A 6,672-nucleotide genomic window follows, 5' to 3' on the forward strand; every position below is an offset into this window, starting at 1 on the left:
ACTCACTAAAGGTTAAAAAAATCTGTAGCATTTCTCATAAAAACAACAAGGAGATTGTAGTAGAATTGAAGAAATTAATCCCATTTACCATACCACAAAATGTATAAGATACCTATAAATATATCTAACCCATAAGTTAAACACCTGTACAAGGAAAACAATGAAAATCTAAAACTGAAATTGAAAATGACACAAAAAAGCAGAAGGATATTCCATGTTCTTGGATTGGAAGAATTAATATAATCAAAATGGCAATTCTACCCACATTAAGCTACATATTTAACTCAATCACAATGAAACTAGCAGAGACACTCTTTACAGATCTAGAAGACAATCATAGAAATGGTCTGGAATCATAAAATATCCTGTATTGCCAAAGCAATCCTGTACAAGAAGAATGATGTAGGAAGCATCTCACTCTCTGACTCTGAATTATATTATAAAGCTGTGATAATCAAAACACCATGGTACTGGCACAAAAACAAATATGTGGACCACAATGGAACAGAATAAAGACTCCATGAATAAATCCCCAAATATACAGCCAAATGATAATTGACAAGCAATACTTGTCAATTCTCTGGAAAAAGGAAAACCTCTGTAGCAAGTGATGCTGGAAAAACTGGGTTTCTACCTGCAGAAAGATGAAACTGGACCCCTGTCTCTCACCATTAACAAAAATCAACTCAAAGTAGATGAAAGATCTAAACCAAAGACCTCAAACTATAAAACTACTGGCAGAAAACACTAGGCAACATAGAGGTAACAAAGACTTCTTAAATAAAATTCCCAAAGCACAGGCAGTAGTCCCCAAAATAGACAAGTGGGATTACTTCAGATTAAGAAGTTTCTGCAGAGCAAAAGGCACAAGAACAACAACCTTCAAATGGGAGTGTATTTTTGTAAACTATGCCATAAATAAGGGACTAATTGCCATAATGCTCAGGGAACTCAAGTGGCTAACCCACCCTCCACAAAAAATGATCACTTAAAAGGTGAGAAAACAAGCTGAAGAAACAACTCTACGGAAGATACACGAATAACCAAAAAGTATATAAAAAATGCTCAACATCTATCATCATGAGGGCAATGTAGATCAAAATCACAATGAGATACCACCTAACCCTAGGTAGAATGACTAAGATTACAAATACACAAAATGTTAAGTGCTGGTGAGGCTGTGGTAGCTCTCCAACACTGTTGATTGGAATATAAATTGGTCCAGTCACTGTGGAGATCAACATGGAGGTTCCTAAAATATCAACAAATAGAACTACCATATGATTCAACAATTTCACTCCTGGGTATCTACCCAAAGGACAGGAGAATGCTAAGTTGGAAAAATGTTTGCACATTTATGTTTATTGTGACACTATTCACAATTGCTGCAACATGGAACCAACCCAAATGTCTATGAAGAGATAAATGCATTGAAATAGTGAGACACATGGACCAGCAGTTAGCGTAATGGCTATGTCGCTGGACTCCCATGTAGCCGATCACGGTTGGAGTCCTGGACTCGGTCGCTTAAACTCACGCGAGACGTGTGTGTGTGTGTGTGTGTGTAACCAAGATCCTGAGACGAGAATGGAGGAGAAGGGATTGTGGTGTGGCCATCCCCATTGGGGTGTAATTTCTTGTTTTCTATCTCTCTGTCTTTCTCTGTCTGTCTGGCGAGTGCACATGCCCTATAGCAAAAACCTCTCCCAAAAAGAAAAAAAAAGAAAAAGAAGAAAAAGAAAAAGAAATAGTGTGGCACACAGTTTCATTTCTAGGTTCCTGACCAGCAAGGGAAACAGAGGCAGGGGCACCACTACCTCCGCCTCACTTCCAGGCTCCCAAGACCAGTACCCCACCACCTAGAAAGACTGACCCTTGCTCTACAGGAGCCCTCCAGTTCCATCTCTAGGCACCTGGCCAGCGAGGGAAACTGAGGCAGGGGTATCACTGCCCCTGCCCCACTACCAGGTTCCCAAGACCAGGACCCTACCCACTTAAAAGGTAGGTGGGTTTTTCTTTTTTTCTCTGCTCTCCCTTTTTGTTTTGTTAATACCCTCCTCTCCCTTGTCCCACAGACAGGTCATTGCTCTGCTGGAGTCCTCCAGTTCCATCTCTAGGCCCCTGGCAAAATCGTGTGTTGTGCTATAGCATGGCACATGACTTTTCTCCTCTATACTTTTCCTTTCCTCTTACATTATCTTCTTTTCCTCATCCCCCACCCTGACAGAGGGATTAGACAGATCCAGAATCACAGTTCTGAAATTCCCTAGTATTGTAAGGTTCTCTGGGATCCTCCACTGTACTGAACCACTTGTGAATATGAAGATAGTACAATATTACTATAAATGACAGAAGAGAGACTTCTGCACACATCAATTCACAGCAAAAGAGAAACACATTTGCTCTTAGTCAAAGAAATGTTCTCCTAAGAGGTATTCAAAAGTGAATTCATCTTCCAATGTCTAGACATAGAAGAAGAGCATCAGGTCTACCTCTCCCCTTTGACAAAAATCAAGTCAAGGTGAATCAAAGATCTAAATATAAGACCTCAAACTATAAAACTGCTCCTAGAAAACACAGGGGAAATTCTTAGGATCAAAGATCTAAATCTAAGACCTCAAACTATAAAACTGCTCCTAGAAAACACAGGGCAAACTAAAATAGACAAGTGGGATTATATCAGACTGAGGAGTTTCTGCATGACAAAAGACACAGTAATTAGTGTGAATCGACAGCCCTCAGAATGGGAAATATTTCTGTAAATTATGTATCAGATAAGGGACTGATAACCACAATACACAAGGAACTCAAACAGCTGTTTGGAAAAAAGATGATCAACCCTATTAAAAGATGGGGGAAGGAGTTGAAAAAAAAAGAACTCTGTAAAGATCACATATGAATAGCCAAAGGCATATGAAAAAATGCTCAACATCCCTCATCGTCAGGAAATGCATATCAAAACAACAATGAGGTACCACCTAACCCCAGTCAGAATGTTTAAGATTAAAAAAAAAATGATATGTGTTGGCAGGAGTGTGGTGAAAGGAGAACTCTCTTACACTGCTGGTGGGAATGCAAATTGGTCCAGCCACTGTGGATAACAATTTGGAGATTCCTCCAAAATATACAGATAGAACTACCATATGATCCAACGATCCCACTCCTTGGTATCTACCCAAAGGATAGAAGAATTCTTCCCTGGGATCCTCTCTTTTACTGAATCATTTACATAAAAGGAGATACTTTTCTTCAGAAAGCTGAATAGAATACTCCTACTCAGACCACATTGATAAACACAGCAGACGAGAGACTTCGGCAGTTTTAAGTCCACAGTTAAAGGGAAACTCACTTGCTTGTAGGGTAAGAAACAGTCTCCTAAAATGTATTCCAAAGTGAATATTTATCTCAATGACTAGAAGTAGAAGAAGAGCCTCAGGTCTGAATAAAACAGGAAATATGTCTCCATCAAAAGAAAACAATGACTCCCTTTCATTTCTTGAAAAAAAAAAAAAAAAAAAAAAAAAATGAAACCAAAATGCCCCAAAAAAAATTTAACAGAAACAATTTAGAACATTCATGGTGACCAAATACTATGAGTTGGAACAGAAAAGAGACAATGAACTACAGGGGATTAGGAAGTTCTTCCACGATATGAAAGAAGAAATGGACACACTAAGAAAGAGTCAGATGGAACTATTAGAGATGAAATCTGTAATACAGGAAATCAAAAACTCTCTCAAAGTATTAAAAGTCGATTAGACCATGCTGAAGATCGAATCTCTGCCAAAGAAGATAAAACCTCTGCGCTAGAGAAAACCACCAAAAAGATAGAGAAAATAACAAAAAAAAAGAGAAGATAATATATGAGAAATACTAGATGTCATTAGACGCCCTAACATCTGAATAATTGGTATCCCAGACGGTGAAAAAACTAATAAGGGCATGGGAAATCTATTCCATGAAATCCTGGAAGAATATTTTCCCACTAGAGAGGCACTCAAACATCCAGTCTGAAGAAACACAAAGGACCCCAAATAGAATCAACTCCAGAAGATCTCCTCCAAGGCACATCTTAGCCAGACTGGCAATGTCCACAGATAAAGACAAGATACTAAAACTGGCAAGAGAGAAATGGCAAGTTATTTACAAAGGTCACCCCATCAGACTAACACCAGACTTCTCAATGGAAACAATGCAAGCAAGATAAGAATGGGAAGGCGTATTGAGTGTTAAGAAAGAAACCATTTTGACCAAGATTATTATATCCTGCAAGATTATCCTTCATATTGGAAAAAAAATTAAAATCTTCTCAGAGAAAAAAACCTAAAAGAATTTGCCAACACCAGACCAGCTTTTCAAGAAACACCAAAGAAAGGACTTTTCTAGGAAAATGAAAGAATGAACAACCAGAAACAAAGGAATAAAAGCTAACTAAAACAATAACCAACTTAAAATCAGGACAGGTATGGTAACACCGATAATAACATTGAATGTTAATGGATTAAATTCTCCAATCAAAAGAAACAGATTGGCTAAATGGAAAAAAACAAAAACAAGCAAACAAACAAAAACCAGAAATCCTCTATCTGATGACTACAGGAAAACACTTCAAGGATAAAAACACACATAGACTGAAAGTTAAGGGTTGGACAAAGGGTTCCAATAAAAATGGGAACCAAAAAAGAGCTGGAGTCACGATACTATTTTCTGGCAAAATAGGATTTAAAACAAAAACTGTTTGAAGAGACAAAAAAGGGCACTATATTGTTGTAAAAGGGTCAATAAGTCAAGAAGATATAACACTTATTAATATCTATGTGCCTAACACAGGAGTACCCAAATATATAAAGGCAAATCTGTTAGATCTAAAAGAGGAGATAGACTGCAATACACTAATTGTTGGAGACCTCAAAACCGCACTATCACGTCTGGACATATCATCTAGACAAAATATAGGTAATGAGATAAAGAATCTAAATGATTTCATAAATCAAATGGACTTAACAGACATCTATAGCACATTCCATTCAAAAATCACAAGGTACACTTTTTTCTCACCCCCACACAGAACCTTCTCTAAGATTGACCAAATCATAGGGCACAAATCAAGCTCTACAGATTCAAAGGCATAGAAACTATATCCAGCAGCTTCTCCAACCATGATGGAATTAAACTTGAGTTAAATGTCAAGAGAAATCCTCAAAGATACTGAAAACGTTATTCCATTTATCATAGCCACCAGAAGTATAAGATACTTAGGAATAAATCTAACCAAAGATGTTAAAAGTCTCAACAAGGCAAACTATGAGAAGGTAAAAAAGGAAATTGAAAATGACACAAAAAAGTGGAAGGACATCCCATATTCCTGGATTGTAAGAATTAATATATTCAAAATAGCAATTCTACCCAAATTAATCTACATATTTTATGCAATCCCAATTGAATTACCAGACACATTCTTCACAGATCCATAAAAGACAATAATAAATTTTGCCTGGAATCATAGAAGACCCCATATTGCCAAAACAATTCTGTACGAGAAGAGTGGTGTGGGCAGTATCTCAGTCTCTGACCCAAAAATATACTACAAAACTCTGATAATCAAAATAGCATGTAACTGGCACAGAAAAAGACATGTGGACCAATGGAACACAATAGAGTCCCCAGAAATAAATTCCCAAACACATAGTCAACTGATTCCTGGCAAGGGCTACCAGTCAATCCAGTGGGAAAAGGAAATTCCCTTCGTGTTGTAAAAACTGAATTTTCACCTGCAGAAAGATGAGTCTGAACTCCTACATCTCAGCTTTGACCAAAATCAATGCAAGGTGGGTCAAATATCTAAACCTAAGACCTCAAACTATAAAATTGCTCCTGGAAACACTGGGGAAATTCTGGGAGACATTGGGGTATGCAAAGACTTCTTAAAGAAGGCCCCCATAACACAGATAATCCCCAACATAGATAATTGGGATTACATAGGACTGAGAAGTTTCTGCATGAAGAACAGCCCTTCTTCAATAGACAGACAGCTCCATGGCTCCTGTGATCTAGCCATTTTCGGAGAAAGGAAGATGTCCCACTGATAACTGGGCCTCCAGCATACAAAACTCACGTGGTAGGAAGACCCCTTTCAAGTCTCCTGTCTCTGTATCTGACTTTGTCTCTCTCTACCTCTATCTCTGTCCTATCTCTCTCTCTCTCCCTTTTTTTAATTTTTGCTTTTTAGAATTTTTTAAGGTAAGGCATTTTACAGGGCCCTTTGGCCCCTCTTAGGCCTTTATCTTGTTAATAATCCCCTCTCCTCCTTCCAACCCAGGAGAGGTAGAAGGGAACAGAACAGCCCTTCTTCAAGAGACTGACAGCCCCATGGCTGTGATCTAGCCATTTCTAATTTTTGAGTTTTATTGAAATTTTTTGAATATTAATTTTTTTAGATTTATTTAAAAGTTTTCTCTTCTTTTTCTCTGTTTCTTTTTTTTTCTGTTTTTGATATTGTTTCCCTCTCTCTGTTTCCTTTTCTGCACACTCCTCGACCCTCAGATTGAACTTCCAAGTTTGGGAAGAAACCGACCATCCACCACATGACTAGAAATCACTGCAGGACCATAAGAAATATGGAGAAGTAGGAAAATACCTCTCCCACAAGGGAAAAGGATAGCTCCTCTTCAT

Source organism: Tupaia chinensis, unplaced genomic scaffold, assembly GCF_000334495.1.
Source record: "Tupaia chinensis unplaced genomic scaffold, TupChi_1.0 Scaffold147773_1, whole genome shotgun sequence".
NCBI lineage: Eukaryota > Metazoa > Chordata > Mammalia > Scandentia > Tupaiidae > Tupaia > Tupaia belangeri.